This window comes from Lycium barbarum, chromosome 4, assembly GCF_019175385.1.
Source record: "Lycium barbarum isolate Lr01 chromosome 4, ASM1917538v2, whole genome shotgun sequence".
Classification (NCBI taxonomy): domain Eukaryota; kingdom Viridiplantae; phylum Streptophyta; class Magnoliopsida; order Solanales; family Solanaceae; genus Lycium; species Lycium barbarum.
The window spans coordinates 106,684,439-106,706,970 of record NC_083340.1 but is presented as its reverse complement, the minus strand read 5'-3'; the positions used below and the strand labels follow the sequence as shown (position 1 = coordinate 106,706,970).

The following is a 22,532-nucleotide window of genomic DNA, read 5'->3' as shown; positions in this document are numbered from 1 at the left end:
TTACTTGTATTATAATTTTCATATGTACACATTTTTTGAGAATTAGTTAGGATAAAGAAGCATATTTTAATTAGTTCAAAATGAAAAGGAATTAGGATGATTAAATTCATCTACTGGATTGGATCAAATTAATTCTCAAATCCCCACAATTCAGCAGCCCAAAACGTTCAGCCCAACACCAACCACCCCAGCCCAAAATCTCGCCGACCCGCCCCAGCCCAAAACCCCGCCGACCCGACCCAGCCCAATAAACACCAAATCAGTCTTCAACCCATTATTTTCATTTCTAACTAATTAACCAAACTAGCCCCTTTCTCTCTAAAGAGACCTAACCGTCACCACCACCCCACCACCCACCCCCCATCACATCACGTCGTCTCACCACCACCACACCGTCAGACCGCTGGATCAAAGTGGTCATCAACGTCACTGTCCTCATTAGTCGTCTTTTCTCCCATCACCCACTCCCTTTTTCTGAAAAACGGAGCTCGACAACTCATAAAAGGTTGATTGAGACCTCTGAGAAAGGGGAAGAGCAAAGATCCATCAGCCCTTCTCTCAATCCGATAGATACAAGCCAGAATCGGCAATATTGCTACCCAAACGACTCTTTCTCCTTCAAACCACCTCTGAAAAGGTGAGAATCCCCTGACTTCATCATTTTCAATTTCAGAATTCTAAAAAAAAAAAAAGATTTTCCCTCCTTATTCATTACTTTGAATTTTGAATGTGATATCTTTAATTTTCGGCTATAAATACAGCCCCTCTATGGGCTGTTAAGGACAGAAAAAAAGAAGACCAAAAAAGTCCCTTTTATTTTTTCACAAGCTTTCCCCTCATAAAATTTCTTTTGTAAAAACTTGGATTCTGTGGAAAAATCTTATTTTTTAAAGTTTTGATTGTCGAAATCCGTTCTTTTAGTTCTCGGTCGAGGAAGGGCTATTCCGAGTGGATTCGGAGACTCGACGACGACACTAGCTTCAGTTCGCTGTCTCGAAAGAGGTTAGTGGTCGCCCTTGCTTCACGTTTGCTTTCGGTTGTTAGGAGTAGATATCGATGTAGCTATTAAATAATTATTCGCAGTTTTGCCTATTTGAGTTTGTTTTGCTGCTGTGTGTCTGAATCCGCACATAAAAGATAGCTAAGAATATATGAAGGAACTATCGATTAAAGTGTAGAATATGGGGATGACTGTGTTGCTTGTTTGAATGTCATTTTAAATGCTTGTTAGATGCCTGGTTCTACGTAAATCTGTATGATAAAGAAGATGCTTAGGTTATGTGTTTGAAACTGTTCTTTAAGCCTTCCTCTGTCTTAAGGTTTGAGACTTAAACGAATATGGAATTTTTAGCGTAAGTTGATAATTGTTTGCAGCTGAATATAACTGGCTACACCTCTATTCTTTGTTGTAAGATTTTACGTATTCCATGAACCAGTTCTCTAGCCCCTTTTTTTTCACCCACAGGTTGTTTCTTTCCTTTCTTTAAACATATCATTGTTTGCCTTGCCTTGTTAATGTATTTATTTGAGCCTTGCCGGCTGTGGTTTGTTGATCGTTATTACTTCGCCTCATCGGCTGTTGTTATCGCTGTTTGCCCTGTGTTGTTGCCCATTTTGGGATAAGCCTTCCACTTCCATGTTGTTGCTATTTGTTGTTGTTGGGCTGCCCTGTTGGTGACCATTTTAAGCCTAATGACTGATGTACTTAGCCAAAGCTCGCTTGTGTATTTTGGGAAAAATCGACTAATGTGTTTAAATTTCAAGGTGCTATAATTTTCGCTATAAACTTTCTGCCAAACACGAGTAGATGCTCCACTTAGCTGCTGGTTCGTATTGTTATACTTCGAGGCCGAATGGCTGACTATAGTTGACATCCAACTGCTGCATATTGCTTTAGATCTCAATAAAATTTGGGATTTCCATTTGAAGCTCGTATGTTACTTAATAGTTGTTGCGTTTTTGGCCATTTTCTACTGTGTCCTTAGGCCATTTGTTGCTGTATTTTGGCCCTTCCTTAGGCCCTTTATTGCCGCATTTGAGTAAATTATCGTTGTTGTACTTAAGGCAGCCGCCGTAGCATATTCGGGCCAGTTTTTCTACATTTTGATGGCGCTCCTGTTACATTTTTCTGGGAAAACAATTGTTACATTTCTAAAGGAAAAATGCTACATTTAATTGAAAATAGCTGCTGGTATATGTTTTGGTGACCCGGGCTCAGACACCATAAGTCTTGAGTACTGATAGTGAATAGATCTTTTACACCACTATGTTAAGTTGAAAATAGGTGATTTGGGATTGACTGTCGTATGAATAACAGACACCCTCTTGAAGAGGCTCGATGGACCCTTAAAATGTTTGAAAGTCTATCTGATAACTCAGTTGTAGGAATTAGTTAAACCGGTCTATCTCATTGAAAGTTCCTTACGCACAGATTATTATTTGGTCTTGTTTGTTTTACTCCATTTTTTGGGATAAAAGCTGCTCTAATCCTTTTCTTTCTCTCTTTCTTTTTCTCCGTGAAACACTTGGGAGCAATTGGAGTTATGGCAACTCCGGAATTTTCCCAGAATTAGAAGAAATCAGTAGCAGCTGCGTTTATGCTCATGTCTAACAGCCATTATTCGTGTCAAAAGAGTCCCCCATCCTTCTTCCTCTCTCTAAACTTCATGTCTTTGTATTGACTAATATTATATCTGTTATTTGTATCTTGACTAACATTTTTATGGACTTGTGTTGTAGTGTTTTTGTTTTGGGTTTGTGCTCTTAAAAGAGTGATTAAGTAGAATGGTTTATTTGATCGTCTCACCCCCTCCCCTTTCTTTAGGTATTAGATTTCAACTAGTCACTCAATTTAGATAATATCTTAATCATTTTCCAGGTAATTTGTTTAGCATATTCCGAAGTCGTCAAAAGGAATTATTTTTACAAAAAGAAAGGGTAATAGACTATTTTATTTATAAACGGTTGTTACTAATATTTTTCTTGAAATAACATAACGATTTTTGGGACCTGAGCATCCAAAGACATCATTTGCAGAATCCTTATAAGTACAAATTAATTTCTGTCGAGTTTCGGCTTTCAAAAAGTATTGGGTCTAAAACGATTTTTATGTACCAAAGGGTCCAAATCATTTTTGGCATTTATTCTTTCTCGATAATTAACGTGAGCAGATTGATTCTTCAAGTTTTTGTAACAAGAACTACTATTAGGGCCCGAGTATAGTGGCTCAAGTTATTTTACGAGAGCTATAAGGTATATACTCTACTTTATATGCAAAGATGTTATTTTACATGCATTCCTTTAATGATTTTTCTCATCACATGCACATATACATCTTGTAGTAATTATTTTCCTTTACCATGAGTATACCTATAGAATATTTTCATAAACACGTATCCTACATATACTATCTTATTTTCAGTAATTCCTTTGATCGTCTTTTCATCATGTGTATACATACACACACACACACATATATATATATATATATATATATATATATATATATATATATATATATATATATATATATATATTATTTCCATATCATAAAATAGCTATTTTTGAACCATTATATACCGTTTTTTCATAGGATATAAACATCACACATATACATTATTTTTCTAAAAAATATGCATTCCTAATCCTCTGATTTTATACTATTGTATACAAAAATACATTATGAATATATACGTATATGTTTACATCTCATGTATACTAACTACTGCCTCTACAATAAACATACACATGTACCATTTTCATATACATATATATATATCACATATACTATCTAATTCTTTTACATATCACATATATACATTATTTTCTTATAAAAATATATCCCTCCTTATTCTATATTATACATATTATTCTTATATAAAATAAATGTCACACATATTTTCCTCATGCATACATCAGCATTAACTATTTCCTTTGTAAATATGCATTTACTCACATAGTTATATTTACATTAAAAAACTTTTTTTTTATATATACAAATAGTTTTGAGAGAGTAGTTTCTTTTCCACAATTCTTTAAATAGGTGATAATAAATAATTAAATAATCCCCCTCTAGGTTTAATTAAACTAAGTTTAAAGACTGTCCTCGGATAGACTCTGAGGGATGCTTAACACCTTCCCCTCGGGGTAAATAAAACCCTTACCTAGAATCTCACAGGTTTCAAAGACTAAAAATGGAGTTTACTTTTTAATGGTTTCCTAATATTTCTTAAAATTAGGTGGCGACTCTGAAAATTTGCAAAACCAGAGGAAATAGTCATAAGTTGTGAACTAGTTTTAACCCGTTAAAAATGGGGCATGAAATATATTATGACATCGTCCCGGACGCGAGATATATGTGAATAGATCTTGTCTTTCGTTCCTCGGCACTATTATATGATATATGGATCGGGCCGTTCGTTCCGCAACAATATAATATATTTATTGATCGGGTCGTTCGTTCCGCGGCAATATAATCTATTTACGGATCGGGCTGCATGTTCCGCAGCATTACTATGTCGTGTATATATGCATGAGAAATGTTTTTCTAAGAAAAAGCCAAGCATGCATGACATTCGCCTTACGAGGCAGTCAGACGTACATGTTATCTCTTTATCTCATTTTATGCTTCATGTCTCTTGTTATTCCGCTATTCATGCCTTACATGCTCAGTACATTGTTCGTACCCCTTCTTGTGGACGCTACATTCATGCCCGCAGGTATAGAGAGATGAGATGAGGACCCTCCACAGTAGGCTGCCTCAAGGTACTTGTCTTGATTGGTGGGCTCCACTTCTTCCTTGAGCATCGCTGAGTCTTGGATTGTATATGTATTTTGTATCAAGGGTATGTCAGGGCCCCTGTCCCGACTTCTGTACTTCAGTCATGTTCACAGAGGCTTTGTAGACAGATTCCTGTATACAACTCATTTATGTTTTGTTAAGTGGAGATGTTGAGTTATAAGCTTATGGTACTTATACGTATGCATGATACCATATTCATAGTTGGCCTTCTTGGCCCTATTTTTCCGTTTAAGACATAGAGAATGCGGGTAATAAGTTGGCTCGCTCAATTTTCGTAAGATGCCGGGTGCCAGTCACGCCTCACCAAGGTTGGGGTGTGACAGGGATACAACCCTGAGAACATCTTGCGGCTGGAACCACAAGGGCTTCAGCAAAAACATGGGCAAAAGCCACTAAGCTAACATAAATGGACTGGTATAAAAACCAGGAATATCTACGAAGACAAAAAAATCAAATAGAACGACACGTATGGCGGAGCAGTCATCAATATTCTCAAAAATGGGTAGGCCCATTTACGGTAACAATAGCAAAAAGCAAAAAATGGTTTTTCACGGCTGAGCAGGGTAGGGACACCATCATCAGGAGAGCCAGCAGTGGCATATAAAAAAGGGGGCGTCTCGTTGCGCAGATCTTCCATATGCATGTCCGCTTCCCATAGGCTAACTTTGGCGTCAACCACTGTCGAAGCCATGTCGATCGTCCCTTTCTCCATTTCCTTCAATACCTCAATGCGAGTCTTCAAAACAACATAATCCTGGAGCAGAGTGGCCTTCCCTGATCAGACTCTCGGTGGAGCATCATCTCTTATTCTTGTCTCGAATACGGGCACGAGAGGCTTCAAGGGCTTAAACCCTGGCTTGCATAGTGTTACAGTCTAATTCGGCCTGTACCACGCGGTTTGCCATCAGCTCCTGATCCTGGGTCGCAACATGGAACATGTCCACCTTTTCAGCTAAGGCCTGTCTCACCTGGTCCAAGGTTCTTCCCGTGACTATCCTTTTCTCAAAGAGATCAGCATGTTCGACCCGAAGTTGGGCTACCTCCTCCCGAAGGAGCCGGTTCTCCTCCGACAACCTTTCTACGTCCCGGAAGGAAGAAGAAGCACCCTTAAAAAGTTCGCTGGCAAAAGTAACAGTGGCATGGCCCTGACAATAAGGAGAAGGGACGCAGTAAGCCTAGGGAACATGTTATATCCCGCATTTTTGTACGTTCGGACAATTTAAGATAATCGCGGGGAGTTAAGGACGAGGTCATATTTTAATTTTGGCTTAGCACACAAGTTGTGTATGGAAGTTTTGAAGTGGAAATATTACGGAAGGCTAGGGGCAAAAAAGGAAATTCGCAATATGGCTCGTGGAAATATAGAGGAAGGCGAAGGGTAAATTTGGAATTTGGAATTTGGAATTTGGAAAAATTTAATTTTTCATGAAGTGCAAAATAAAACACAAAAAAAGGTGGGCTTGTGTCGTTGGGCCATGTTGGCCGTCCAAGGGGTGGGCTTAAGCCCACAAGAGAACTTGGTCAATAAGAATAAAAAGATGACTAAGTCATCTTATTCATATTGTTCTCTAGAAATTTCAAGAACCAAAGAACAAGGGAAAGGGAGAAAGAAACCCCAAGGCCATTCGGCCATAGCAAAAACCAACAAAAACCTTGGAAAAAGTTTTCTTAAAAAATTATTCTCTACTAATTGAAGGGTCTTTAGCAAGTTGGAGTGTTTATTAGAGCAAGAACAACACATATTCTTGCAAGTTGTAAGTTCTAGCTAAGTGGGAAGTCAAGAGAAAAAGGTAAGATTTAATCCCTGTTTTATATGTTATGGATGTTTGTGCATGTTGGAGTGTGTGAAAATGAGTGAAATTCATGAAGAATATGGATGTAGGGGTGTAGCCGTGTATATTGTTGTATTGTGAAGGGATGGTGAGCAAATTTTATTAGTGATTTGGTTGTTATTGTGTGGATTCTATGTTGCTAATAAAAGCTTAATGATCTTAGTGAAGTTGTAGTAGTTGGAGACTTGTTTTAGAAGTTTATGTAAATTGAATATAATGTTCTTGCATGTATGAAAGATAATGTTGTTAGTGTGATGTTGTTAGCATGATGTTGTTAGTGTATAGTTCATGAATTTGGAAGGAATAGGAAATGTGTTGTTATTGTTCTTGTTCCGTTTGTAAGGTGTCGGGTGAAGTAGTGTATCGATGGAGTCATTTTGAATGTTATGCGAATTGAATTAAATATGAATGAAGTGTCGTTGAATTGTATGACGAAGATTGCTAATGTTAGAATGTATCTTGGGTTGATTGTTGAAAATGTTAGTATGATTGTTGGCACTGTTGTTGATAGTTTGGCCGGGTTGAATTCCCGGATTGTTGTTGATTGAAATTGGCCAAGTTAGATTCTTGGGGATGGTGTATTTACAGGGGAAATGCTGCCGAAATTTCGGTAGACAAAGTGTTAGTTTAGGGTGAGATTATTGGATATTCATAGCTAATGTTTGTATTCATTAACATTATTATAGATTTTGGGGAGGCCAAGAGTTAAGTTGGATTTTCTAAGGAAGCGAACAAGGTATGTAAGGCTCGTCCCTTTTCTTTCAAGGCATGATCCCAATGCTATAATTTCGTAATTAATTTCATACCTTCCTTGTCTTCAAAAGTTAAAAGTATAGGGTTCCAAGACATGATTTTCCTTCCTAATAACCCATAATGTTTTTCCAAAATGTCTATATTTTCTTCCAAGACAAAGATGTATGAGTTGTAAACTTTTATGACTACAACGATGAATACGCTTTGGTAATGATAACGATGATGTCAAAGAAAATAATATGTCTAGGATGATTACGACAGGAATGGTTTCATGTATAAAAGTCTTAAGCTAAGGATCCAATATGAAAATAAGAACAATGAGCTAGTTCTTGACTTCAATCCTATTCCTTTGTTATGACTCTATTTTTCTAAAGACTCCAAAGTATACGAATTGATGTCTATGAGGTTTAAGGTCTTATTACATGTTTTCCCCTAATACTATTCTTCATTGATGGTCTCGCCTTATAATACTAGTCCCTTCAAGGTGAGACAAAGTCGTGATGGTTATTCCATAATAATCGGAGGTTACCGACCTTAAGTTACTCTGATACGGACATGACTTTCTTTGGGCTCTCATGCATGCTGTTTATATGTTATAAGTATATGTATATGTATATGGGGAAGATGGGAAAAGGGCCAGAGCGCTATAGACGCTATCCACCTGATAAGTTGGCACTGTATGACATGATATCGTCCCGGACGCGGGATGCCCGGACGCGGGATATATGGGGTTAAATGGATCGGCTGCCGACGCCTCGGCAATATGATATGTTCTATTTTCTATATATATATGAAGAAGAAATGGTTTCAAAGAAAGTAAAGTATGATACATGTATATGGATCGAGCTGCACGTTCCGCAGCACTACGCATGCATGGCATCCGCCAAAGGGCACTCATATGTACAGGTTACTTTTCTATCTCACGATATGCTTGTATTTCCTTTATGTCGTATTCCTGCTCTGTATCCCTCGTATGTTATTATTCATGCCTTACATACTCGGTACATTACTCGTACTGACGTCCCTTCTTGTGGACGCTGCGTTTCATGCCACGCAGGTAGACAGGTGGACGAGTTCGGTTCCTAGGAGCTCCACCCGCGGTACATTGAGAGCGCTCCAGTTGTTCCGGAGCTTCAGTTCATTGGTACTACTTTTGTGTACATATTCGGGCACAGCAGCACCCGGCCCATTTCTTTACTATATGTATTTTGTTTAGAGGCTCGTAGACAGATATGTACAGTCGGATGTTTTGTACTCTTGTTGCCCTCGTCGCTGTATAATATGCTAGCAAAGTTTATTAGCCCATGTTTATAATTATGCTATTAATGTTAGTGTTAAGTAACAAAAAATAAATATGGTATAGTTCATACGGCCTACTCATTAGTAAAGGTAAGACGATAGATAAGGGGTGCTCGGTACAAGTATCGGGTACCCGTCGCGGCCCTTAGTCGGGTCGTGACAGAACGAGGGGAATGAAACCACATAAGTATGAGGGGAGCAATTGCAGGAAATATGTGAGTGTACCCGAAGGAAGACGTCTGAAAGGTACGTCAGAGGGGCTTCTAAATCAGGGTACGAGCCCGCTACGGGTGCCGGGGGGACGGAAGGACCAGAGCCCACATCCCCACAACCCATACTTCGAAGACAACCCGCATCGTCTCGAGGTTCGCCTGTAGTATTAGCCGACAGGGCATCTTCCACTAATATTTCAAGGCATCTCCCCTGCAAGGTTCGCTCAGCAGGCAACATGCGTTGACCCTTTGGCCAATCCCTGAGGAGGTCATCTCACCGTCGCCCAAAAACCCTCGCTTCCTGCTGGATCTGGCCTCTACGACAGCATTCGCGATTCGAGCCCGAGCCTCTCTAGAGCAGGTACCTTCCTCAGCAATACTCGTCTTGCGGAAAGACCTGGAAGGTAGATATAATAAAATTATCAATAAAAAGGAGAAAGGGAATGGAGATGAACAAAGTGCCACAGTGACATGCAACTTACAGTGACTTTTTCCTCTCTAGTCGTTGGCAAAAAGGGCCCTCTAGGTCCTCTCGGCGCCCTGAGATTGTCACGACCCGACTGGTGGGCCATGACGGGCACCCCGTACTAACCCACCCGGGCACCTCTTAACGTACATTTTCATTCACATCTAGGTGAGCCGCATGGCTTACTCATAATTTACATACCTAGATAGTGCTAATCTCATTAGGCAACAACACATTTATATCATCATCAATAACGATACCCATATCCATATACACAAGCTGATGAGGCTATTAAAATGATATACCAAAATATGCACCGACAAGGCTGCAAGACATCTAACCATACACAACTATCTACAAGCCTCTAAGAAGAGTAGGTAACAACATATAGGCAGGATAGGACCCCGACATGCCCATATGTATGTACACAAAAGAATAATACCCAAAAGCTGTAGCTCCAGATGAAATGGAGCTCCTCTATGTAGTCCATGAATAAGAAATCTATGGATCGAGCTTGTCTCCCTATCTACCTGCGGGCATGACGCAGCGTCCAAAAATAAAAGGACATCAGTAAGAATAACGTACGGAGTATGTAAAGCATAATCAACATCATTGTAGAAGCATAAGAGACAGCACAAGAAATAACATAAGATGTAGCATAAGATGGGAGAATCAGGAGGTAATAGAGTCATTTGTACCTCTAGCGGCCTTCATCGTATCCACTTACTTGTCTTTCATAAGGACCTTCCATTTCTAATGCTTACTCATGTACATACATACATACATATATATATATATATATATATATATATATATACCGAGCTTATATGGTCGGGTATGAATATGGATACGAGTATGAATACAAATATATATATACATATATTCGTATATATATATATATATATATATATATATATATGTATATATATATATATATATATATATGTATGTATGTATATATATATATATATATATATATATATATATATATATATATATATATATATGTATGTATATATATATATATTCGTATTCATATCCATATTCATACCCGACCATGAAGGTTCGGTGTTTCACATACCTGGCCATGAAAAGGCTCGGTGTTTATACATACCTGGCCCTACCAAGGCTCAGTGTTATCCGTACCCAACTGCAGAGGTGCGCGTACGATAGGTATCATACCCGGCCATATAAGCTCGGTGTCACATAATAATCATACATACTTAGACATTATACATAGGAGTCCATAAGAATCATCAACACCATTACCATCATCGTGTTCGTTGCATCTATCCTTAGAGGATCAACTATCATATAAGGGAGGTAATAGTATCGTGAAAGTATTGAGAATCACGAGCTTTGGTAATCTTAAGGATAGAGTCATTGGGAAGACATTATGGAAATCATGAAAGGATATACATACCAAAGGAACCATGCCTTAATGAAAGAAGGGTTAGCCTTACATACCTTTTTTTCTTCTTAACGAATTAACGTTCACCGTCGAATCTTGAACAATCTACATTAGAAGGATTCATACCATAGTTAAGCCTTAATGATGCTCTTAAATTAAAACTAGAATAATTCATGATCTAATGAAAATTGGGCGGCATTTCCTCTATTTCGTCAACTTCCACCATATTACAAAACAACTCCCAAACATCCATAATACACCCACAATATCATAATCAAGTTTTCACATTCCATTAAGCCTTCAAAATTCATCCTTATGTTCAACTTATACCAACAACCTCTCACCCATTTTAACACATTTTCATACAATGCTTCCTTATCATTATTACTACCTTCCATAATAAGATTATACCCATATCATACTAAGAATCATGACTCAAGTTAGCTTACTACTCACAAACATCATAAAAGCTACATTTAGACTTCATTTTCCACTTCCTTCTTCTACCCAAGTTTTGCTACAACCAAGCATTCTCAATAACATGAAATAAACATGAAAACTAACCTTTTTATCCCATAGGAACAAGCTTTGGAGAAGCTATCAACTTGTGCAAAAACCCTAGCTACAATGCCCAAGTATTTCTTGAAATCTACCAACCCTAGGAAGCCTTCTAACACATGAGCACTTTGATTCTTGCTATTTGATCTTTGTAATCTCTTGGGTTTGAGTGAAATATGTTGGTAAAAGGGTTTTGGAGCTTTGGAGAGCTTGGATGAAATGTAGGAAATGAAAAAGAAGCAAGGGTCGGCCTTGTATATAAAAAGAAAATCTGACCCGACCCGATTATACGGGCTATATAATTTATACGGTCCGTATAATCAGGCCGTATAATATCACCAGGGGGACACCCTTCTCTGGAAGGAATCTACGGACCATTATATGGGCCGTATAATTTATACGGTCCGTACAAATAGCCGTACAACTGGGAATTTCCGAATTCCATTCTCGTCGACTCGTTTGACTTCCAATCCTCATGGAACCTTCTTGGCACTTATATAATACTTCATTAACCATACAATAGGCCCTATATCATCCCCTCAAGATATTTCTAAATAAATATTAGCTCAATTATAGCGCAAACCTTCCGAACACGACTTACATTTCACTTCCCTCAACAAACTAGACTTCACATATTCGAATGACTCAAAATCTTATAGTATACACCTTAAGCTATCTAACACTTCCCTTAATCTCATAAGGATTTCATAATCACCTTAAGCTCACACTAGCCTATCCAAAAGGTAACACATCCAGAATTTTCGAGGTGTAACAGAGATGCCCTCAGCAAACCAATTACCTATGCAAAGATATCAGGTAGCGGGTCAAGAATGACCAGGACCACTGCGGAAAAAAGAAGATGGCTTGAACAAAAGGAAAAATAATTAAGGGCAACAAATAAAGAAGGGTGGTCACTTACGAGAACTATTTCACTGCTCGGGAGAAGGGCCCAAACCAGGGCTTCGTAGTTGGTTGGTAGGAATTATCAAAAACCGATCATACCAACCTCGATTGTGATCGTCTTCCGCATTTATGATTAAGGCCCTAGAACCCTAAAGAAAAGTTAATGATTCCCCATAGTGAAGTCGGGGTGAGTATAGGTGAATCAGCTGATCCGCGGTAAAGGGTAGGCAAGCAGCATCAACAAACTGCTGGAGGAAGCTTATTATCCTCCATGCCTGTGGGGCCAGTTGCCCAACCCAGACACCATACCTCCTGCAAAAAGCCTCAAGAACCCGATGAATCGGCAACCTGATGCCAATAGTAAAGGGGTAAGTGTATACTAACGACATTCCCGGGACATATTGAGTAATGCTGGTATTCGAAGGAAGGGGATGAATGTCGATGTACAAGCCCCAACTATAGTCTCGACGGACTTGGGTAATAGCGCCCTCATGCACCAAGGAGAGTATATCTTCCCCTAACTCAAGACGAGTGTTAGAACGGAAGTCCCTTTCAAAGAGGAAATTCTAAGGAATAATGTCGGAGGCTGCAGATCCTAAATTGATGACTTGCGACACACTCGTGGACGGCTGACGGCAAGATGAGCTTAACTCAGCCGTTATGTTAGCCAAAATAATACCACCAAAAGAGGCAGAAGTCAAAGACGAAGAAGAAGACATTGTTTGCAAAATACAGAGAAATATGATTAATTCAAATGGGGTGAATAAGCTGGAATGAGTGAAGGAGGACAATAAAGACACTTATATATAGCCACACAGGTAATCATTCCCCTCGAAAGTCGAAGCGACGCAACTTATCAAAGAAATATCAATCGATGCCTTTAAAGCGTAGCCGTTATTTGGGGAAAACTGACCATATACGGTAAGAAACCGACCAAAACATCGTATGGTGACCAGTCATAATGCTTCGTTTCACACAAAGAGTCATTTTTTAGGAAAAGTGTGGATTCTTCCACTTCCCGGATCCTTTATCGAAAAGCGGGGAACTATATGTATGCAGGTATGAACACTCGAGGGTATTTAAGAACGGTGAGTTTGGAGACTTGGAGTCTCGAAATAAAAAGAGAAACCATGCACGGAGGACTAAAAGTGTAGGCGAGAAGTTTTCGCAATCGCAAGAGTCTCAAATAGATTTACACAGCTGCCTCCCACACACAACAACTCCCATCACATCAGCCATCATCGAGCATAGTGTCCCTATACACGGAACGAAGAAATACGTAGTAGAGTTCATAGCCCAATATCCTAATTTCCAACAGGTGAAAATTGAACATCAGAAACCTGTCGGGTTATTGCAAGCTAATGAAATTCCAATGTGGAAATGGGAGGCAATTAATATGGATTTCATTACAAGCTTGCCTCATTACCAGTGTAAGTTTGATTCCATATGGGTGATTGGTGATAGACTTACTAAATCAGTCCATTTTCTGCTAGTCAGGACTACTTACTCAAACGAGGATTATTCGAAGCTTTATATTAACGAGATAGTTCGACTTCATGGTGTTCTGGTATCCACCAACTCCGACAGGGGTGCGCAGTTTACAGCAAATTTCTAGAGGTTTTTTCAGAACGGTTTGGGGACTCATGTGAGTCTTAGCACAACATTTCACCCCCAGACAGACAGACAGGCTGAGCATACTATTTAGACTCTCGAAGATATGTTAAGGTCATGTGTGATAGACTTTGGAGGTAGTTGGGATGATCACTTGCTGCTTATTGAGTTCGCGTACAATAACAGTTATCATTCCAGATAGCCCCGTATGAAGCTTTATATGGGCAGAAGTGTAGGTCACCTATTGGATGGTTCGAAGTGGGGAAGACTAAGTTAGTAGGGCCAGGTCTGATTCATCAAGCAGTGGAAAAAGTCAAGCTTATTCAGAATCAATTATTGGCAGCTCAGTATCGTCAGAAGTCTTATGCAGATAATCGCCGACGAGATTTAGAATTCCTGGTTGATGACTGGGTATTCTTGAAGATATCGCCTAGGAAAGGCGTTATGAGATTTTGTAAGAAGGGTAAACTTATTCCTTGGTACATTGGACCTTACAGGATTGTACTTAAAGTGGGCCAGGTAGCCTATGAATTAGACCTACCATCGGACTTAGAGTCGGTCCATCCGGTCTTCCATGTATCGATGCTTTGTAAGTGTATTGGAGACCTTTCTAGATTTGTACCTATAGATGATGTTTAGATTACCGAGCAACTATTATATGAAGAGCCATTGCCATTCTAGACAGACAAGTTCAAAGATTGAGGAATAAAGATGTAGCATCAGCTAAGGTCCTTTGGAGGAACAGGAATGTTGAGAAAATTACTAGGGAAGATGAAAAAGATATGAGGTCCATGTATCCACACTTGTTTCCACTCCCAGAGGAGGTTCAGATAGAGATATCATTGTCTTCAGGTGCGTAACGCTTTAGTTTTATAATTTTGGGTCTTGTAAGGCCATAATTGTTATTGTTTGTTGTGGCCCTGTGAGGCGTTGTATATTTTGGGTTGTTGTGACAAGATGGCAGTGGTACAGTTACAGGGGAGACTCTGCCAAAATTTTTGTAAGACCCTTAAGAGTCTAACATTCGAGAATGAATGTTCCTAAGGGGGGAAGGATGTTACACCTCAAAAATTTTCACGTCATTTGCGTTGTAAGTAAACTAACATAAGCTCAGAGAGGTCATGGAACCCTTATAAGATTAAGAAATACTTTTAACAAGTTCTAAGAAAGTTTCAAAAAGTTTCGGGATCAAGCCAATCGAAGGAATTAAGTTTGTCCTATCTTTGGGAAAACTTGGCAGAATTTTGGATAGAAATTTTTGGTCTAACTTGAGAGAAGTACATCTCCTATAATATGTGTAGTTATGGAATGTACAACCTATGTAAATTTAAGTTCAGCGAGTCTTCTTTCCAATGCAATTGACAGATTGCAGTTTTGAGAAGCGGGCTGATATAACGGGAAGTCCTTTGAAGTATGGCCCGTACTTTTTGGTCGCGCATCGCCTGAAATTTCCAGAAACTTTAAAGTCGGTGGACAATTTCCTTTTGACCTATAAATTGATTTCCCACAACTTGGGTTCATTTTATTTTCATCAAAACAAATCCCTATTGTCTCTCTAAGCTCTCTCTAACACCCATAAACATCCCAAATCAAATCAAGAGAAGATCAAACCATAAAATCCTCAAACAATTCATAAAAAGTGATTATTCTTGCTTCAACATGGAGTTATGGTGAACTTGGTCTTGAAAAAAGTTGTGTAAGTTGGTGGTCTTGAAATATAAGGTATGCACTTCATCTTATCTCTTATGTTGAGTTGATTTGAAGGTTTAGCAAGTTTTAAAAACATGAAAAGGGTTATGGAGAAAAAGTCATAAAGTGTTGTGTTGTAGTTGTTGAGTTCATGGACTGTTTTAAGCATGCTGTGGCTATATTGTTGAGCTAATTTCCATTCATATGGATAGTATTTAATTGATTTGGTGTGTTGATGAGATTATGCTCCTTGATTGGGAAGAAAGAAAGTGTATATTGTTATTACATATTGGTATAATTTGGGTTGTTTCGGGTATATTCTCCGTATGGGCAGTGAAAGGAGTATTTAAGGACTTTTATAAGCTTGTTATTGTTATTGTGGGTTGTTGTATATGTTGAAGTGATCAGAGAGTAAGGGGAAATGCTGCCCGTTTTACTTTAGAATTAAGTTGTCGTTGATAGACATGATATACTAGCCCCATCTAAGTTTATATATGTATTCCTTGTTATAGGATTGGCGTGCTAGTTATAAGTAGTTCGATTGTTGGATTGCTTGGAAGAGTTGAGGTATGTTAAGGTTATCCCTTTCTTTCTTTTGGCATGATCCTTGTGAACCGAAAGTACACGTAACGTTAATACATAATGGTTCTACTCTTAGAGTTAGGAATGACCCATTTGAGTCATGCTTCATAATGTATCCTTAGAAAGTCTTCCTTCAGATTCAGTATAATTTTTAGAGTTATTTTTACTCTTATCATGTCTTGCATTGCATTGCATTTATATATATACATATGCATATACTGACCTGTGACCCGTCGGGCGTTATATGCGCGTATATTATGTATTATATATATATATATATATATATAGAGAGAGAGAGAGAGAGAGAGAGAGAGAGAGAAAGAGAGAGAGAGAGAGAGGCTATGGGCAAGGTGACGGCGTTATATACGCACTACCACCTGATCAGCTGGCCATATGATGATACGATGAGGATGGTGATGATGATGATGCCCACAGAGGCCGATACTATACGATATGATATGATAAGATGGGACGCCCACAGAGGCTTGACAGGCGTTATATACGCATAGATATATGTATGACCTCATGTATGCATGCACAATATTTATGTATACTATTGGTCCACAGAGGCAGTTCAGACATACAGGTTGCATTCACTTACCTCATAGTTTCTTATGTCTCTCTTATGTTACTATCATGCCTTACATACTCAGTACTTTGTCCGTACTGACATCCTTTTGTTTGTCTACGCTGCGTTCATGCCCGCAGGTAGATAAGGAGACGGTACAGATTCTTAGACTTCCATCTCAGCATTGGTACAGGAGCACTCCACTTGTTCCGGAGTTGCAGTTCAGCGTGGTATGACTCTTTTGTATATATATCATATATGAGCATGGCGGGGTCCTCTCCCGTCCTTATTAGTTTATGTACTCCATGTAGAGGCTCGTATACAGATGTGTACAGCTAGATGTCTTATGACCTCCTCAGTCTATATTTTTGTTATATCCTTTGATAACCTTGTCAGCTTATATATGGGCACAGTTTGATGATGTACGTTTATATATGCAGTTTTTTGGGGCATGTATCCCTTCTAGTTACGATATTTATGAGTTAGCTTTATGGCCCACTTATATATGACTATGAGATGTACGTTTTGAGTACTCGGTAGGTTAGCTTCGGGTGTCCGTTATAGCCCTCTGGTTAGGTCGTGACAAAAGTGGTATCAGAGCAGTTCGTCCACCAGCCGTGTCTAGTAGAGTCTTATTTATGGGTGTGAAGCGCGCCACACTTATAAACTGGGAGACTGCAGGACATTTGGGAATGATTGACCTTTCTTTCTCATCTTAGATCATGAGATAGAGCCATGTTATAAGGATTCCCTTTTCTGACAATATGCTATGATTTCAACGATGTCTATGACGAGAAAAGCATCAGTATCCCAGAAGGGCAAGTCAGTGGCGGGTAGGAAGACTGGGCGAGTACCGCCTATAGATATTGAGAAGGGAGAGTCCAAGAATGAGGTTCCATCTTGGTCCTCCCATACTCCGCCCGATCCAGAGAAGCATAGAGGAGCTCCAAGCCCAGCCCCAACTCCAGCTCCAGAACCCCCAGTTCCTCTACCAGATGCCCCAGGTCAGGAGATGAGAGAGGCTATTCAGTTGTTGACGCAGTTAGTAGCCGCTCAAGCCCAATGTCAGGATACGGGTCATGGTGATCAGGCTGTTAGTGCCAGAGTTTGAGATTTTATTATTTCAGACCCTCCATAATTCTTTAGGTCGAAACCAGATGAGGACTCGCATAACTTTATAGATGGGATGTTGAGGACATTGCGGGTGATACATGCTTTAGACATCGAGTCAGTAGAGTTAGCTTCCTATAGATTACGAGATTTTTTTGTTCATTGGTATAAGACTTGGGTGTCATCTAGAGGGATTAATACACCCTCACCCATGTGGTAGGAGTTTACAAATGCTTTCCTTCGATATTATTTGCAGCCAAAGGTTCGACGGGCCAGAGCTGATAGGTTCTTAAACCTTAGATAGGGGAACATGAGTGCTCGGGAGTATAGCTTTATTTTAATTCATTGGCTAGGTATGCTCCGGCTATGGTAGCTAACGTGGGAGATCACGTTTACCTGTTTGTGAGTGGATTGGGACTATATTTGATTTATGACTGCTTGACGGCCTCACTTTAGATAGGTATGGATATTTCCCGCATTCGGGCGCACGCTCAGAATCTTGAAGAGTGCCAACAACAGCGGAGGGTCAAGTGTGAGTATGATAGGGGTGGGAGTAAGAGGGCCAGATCTTCAGGATTTGCTAGTGAGTCCAGAGGTGGTCCGAGGCAGCGGTTCTCCAGGCGCTCGGCCTATTCCGCAACTAGTGCGCCTCCATAGTTTCCAGGACCCAGATTTGATAAACCCACTCATTTTGAGCCAGCCCAGAGTTCCAGGGCTTCTAGTTCTAGGATCAGGAGTGGTTCCAGTCAGATAAGGTCGTCTTTACCGCGATGCACCCAGTGTGGTAAGTTACATGCTAGGCATTGTCGTTTAGGTTTTAATGTTTGTTATACTTGTGGTCAGCCAGGACACATTATGCGAGATTATCCTTTGAGAGTTAGTGGAGGTATAGTTCAGCCGACGGGGTTTGCAGCGGGATCTTCGACATCTGTATGCCCTCTTAGGCAGAGTCCTCAGACACCAGCCGATCGTGGTGGAGGTAGAGGTAGAGTGTCCAGTGCGAGCGGTCCTCAGAACCGTATTTATGCATTAGCTGGTTGACAGGATCTTGAGTCTTCACTTGACACGGTTACAAGTATATTATCTGTACTCATGATGTATATGCATTGATTGATTCTGGTTCTACATTGTTGTATGTTACCCTATTACTTCTAGTCTATTTATGCTTAAACCTGAGTCAATGAAACCTATTGAGGTGTCTACACCCGTTGGTGATCCAGTAATAGCTAGGCGAGTATATAGAAGTTGTGTGGTTATAATTTATGATCAACATACTATAACAGATTTGATTGAGTTAGATATGGTAGATTTTGATGTTGTTATGGGAATGGAATGGTTAGCTTCTTGTTATGCTAATGTTGATTGTAGAATGAAAACGGTTCAATTTTAGTTTCCACGAGAACCAGTTCTTGAATGGAAGGGTAATACAACCTCTCCGAGAGGTACGTTTATCTCCTATCTCAAAGCAAGAAAGATGATTGCCAAAGGTTGTATTTATCATTTAGTCTGGGTTCAGGATATAGAAGTAAAGCCACCGACACTTCAGTCTGTTCTAGTAGTTAATGAATTGCTGTATGCATTCCCAGATGAGCTTCCAGGTCTTCCACCAGAACGGGAGATTGATTTTGCAATCGATGTATTACCAGATACTAAGCTAATATCTATTCCTCCTTCTATAATGGCACCTGATGAGTTGAGGGAGTTAAAAGGGAAGTTGAAGGAATTTCTTGAGGAAGGCTTTATCAGGCCTAGTACGTTGCCGTGGGGAGCACCAGTGTTATTTGTGAGGAAGAAGGATGGCCCCATACAGATGTGCATTGATTATAGATAGCTGAATAAAGTGACAATAAAGAATAAGTACCCGCTTCTGAGAATTGATAATTTATTTGATCAGTTGCAAGGTGCTAAATGGTTCTCAAAGATAGATTTGAGATCAGGGTACCACCAGGTGAGGGTTAGAGAGAAAGACATTCCGAAGACATTTTTCAGAACCAGATATGGCCACTTCGAATTTCGTGTAATGTCGTTTGGGTTGACGAATGCACCGGCAGTATTTATGAATTTGAAGAACAACGTACTCAGACCTTTCCTAGATATGTTTGTGATTGTGTTTATCGATGATATTCTAGTGTACTCTCGATCAGAGGCAGAGCATGCAGACCATTTACGTATTGTTCTTAAAGTTCTCCAAGAACTGAAGTTATATGCAAAGTTCTCTAACTGTGAGTTCTGCCTGAACTCTGTAACTTTTCTGAGGCATATTATTTTAGATGAAGGCATTAGGGTGGATACTCAGAAGATTAAAGCTGTAAAGATTTGGCCGAGACCCACAACACCCACGGAGGTTCGTAGTTTTTTGGGCTTGACAGGTTATTACAGGAGGTTCGTAAAGAGTTTTTCTTCCATTTAGCACCACTGACGAAGGTGACTCAGAAATGAGCTAAGTTCCAGTGGACAGAAGCTTGTGAGCATAGTTTTCAGGAACTGAAGAATAGATTGACTTCGGCCCGGGTTCTGACACTTCCGGATGGATCGGAAGGCTATGTCACTTATTGTGATACTTTAGGTGTTGGGTTAGGTTGTGTGTTGATCGATAAAGTTATAGCTTATGCTTTGAGGAAATTGCGAAACCACGAGAAGAACTATCTAACCCATGATCTAGAGTTAGTCCGCGGTGATTCATGCATTAAAGAACTGGAGGCACTACTTATATGGTGTGCATGTTGATATCTATACGGACCATAAGAGTCTTCAATATATCTTCAAGCAGAAGGAGTTAAATTTGTGGCAGAGGCAATGGTTAGAGTTACTAAAGGATTATTATGTCATTATCTTATATCATCTTAGGAAGGCGAACGTAGTAGCGGATGCCCTTAGCAGCAAATCCATAGGTAGATTATCTTATGTTCCGCTGGAGAAAAGGGAGTTAGTTCGTGAGCTTCGGCAGTTATCTAGCCTAAGTGTTCCATTGTTGGACTCGGGAGATACAAGGGTTACTATTCAGGACTCAGCGGTCTCATCTTTAGTAGCCAAGATTAAGGAGCTCCAGTACGAGGATCCTATGTTAGTTCATTGTAGAGACACGGCTCTTCAGAAGAAAATGTCACCATTTGAAATTGTTGAAGATGGAGTTCTTGGGTATCGAAGCAGACTATGTGTTCCTGATGCTGCAGGGCTACGTCGTCAGATTATGGGAGAGGCTCATTACTACCGTTATTATGTTTATCCGGGGACGATAAAGATGTATCGTGATATTAAAGAATTTTATTGGTGGGATGAAGAAACACGTAGCACAGTTCGTGGCTCAATGTCCTAATTACCAATAGGTGAAGATTGAACATCAGAAACCTGGTGGTTATTGCAAGCTATTGAAATTCCAATATAGAAATGGAAGGCAATTAATATGGATTTCATTACAGGCTTGCCTCGTTCCCAGTGTAAGTTTGATTCCATATGGGTGATTGTTGAAAGACTTACTAACTAAGCCCATTTTCTTCTAGTCAGGACTACTTACTCAGCCGAGGATTATGCTAAACTTTATATTAAGGAGATAGTCCGACTTCATGGTATTCCGGTATCCATTATCTCCGACAGGGGAGCGCAGTTTACATCTAATTTCTAGAGGTCTTTTCAGAAGGGATTGGGAACTTAGGTGAGTCTTAGCACAACATTTCACCCCCAGAAAGACGGAAAGGCTGAGCGTACAATTTAGACTCTCGAAGATATGTTAAGCTCATCTGTGATAGACTTTGGAGGTAGTTGGGATGATCACTTGCCGCTTATTGAGTTCGTGTACAATAACAACTATCATTCTAGTATCCATATAGCCCCGTATGAAGCTTTATATGGGCAGAAGTGTAGGTCACCTATTGGATGGTTTGAAGTGGGGAAGACTAAGTTAGTAGGGCCAGGTCTGATTCATCAAGCAGTGGAAAAAGTCAAGCTTATTCAGAATCAATTATTGGCAGCTCAGTATCGTCAGAAGTCTTATGCAGATAATCGCCGACGAGATTTAGAATTCCTGGTTGATGACTGGGTATTCTTGAAGATATCGCCTAGGAAAGGCGTTATGAGATTTTGTAAGAAGGGTAAACTTATTCCTTGGTACATTGGACCTTACAGGATTGTACTTAAAGTGGGCCAGGTAGCCTATGAATTAGACCTACCATCGGACTTAGAGTCGGTCCATCCGGTCTTCCATGTATCGATGCTTCGTAAGTGTATTGGAGACCCTTCCAGATTCATACCTGTAGATGATGTTCAGGTTACCGAGCAACTATCATATGAAGAGGTTCCCATTGTCATTCTAGACAGATAAGTTCGAAGATTGAGGAATAAAGATGTAGCATCAGTTAAGGTCCTTTGGAGGAACAGGAATGTTGAGGAAATGACTTGGGAAGATGAAGAAGCTATGAGGTCCAGGTATCCGCAATTGTTTCCACTCCCAAAGGAGGTTAAGACAGAGATATCATTGTCTTCAGGTGTGTAATGCTTTATTTTTATAATTTTTGGTCTTGTGAGGCCATAATTGTTATTGTTTGTTATGTCCTTGTGAGGCATTGTATATTTTGGGTTGTTGTGACAAGACGGTAGTGGTACAGTTACAGGGGAGACTTTTTCGAAATTTTTGTAATACCCCTAAGAGTCTAACATTCGAGGATGAATGTCCCTAAGGGGGGAAGGATGTTACACCTCAAAAATTTTCACGTCGTTTGCATTGTAAGTAAACTAACATAA

At 39.7% G+C, this 22,532-nt stretch overlaps 1 long non-coding RNA gene across 5 annotated transcripts in view; it reads left to right on the top strand.

Annotated features, from left to right (window-relative positions):
* Positions 1-304: 304 nt before the first annotated feature.
* LOC132636189 (uncharacterized) overlaps positions 305-22,532 on the top strand; it is a 36,646-nt gene continuing 14,418 nt past the window's right edge. For 4 of the 5 annotated variants that reach the window (XR_009581074.1, XR_009581073.1, XR_009581071.1 and 1 more), the window contains exons 1-4: positions 305-637; positions 922-1,002; positions 8,444-8,530; positions 16,826-16,915. This is a non-coding gene — a long non-coding RNA (uncharacterized LOC132636189). Of the gene's footprint in view, positions 638-921; positions 1,003-7,319; positions 7,370-8,443; positions 8,531-16,825; positions 16,916-22,532 lie in introns of all 5 variants that reach the window. The other variant, XR_009581072.1, reaches the window with a different exon arrangement.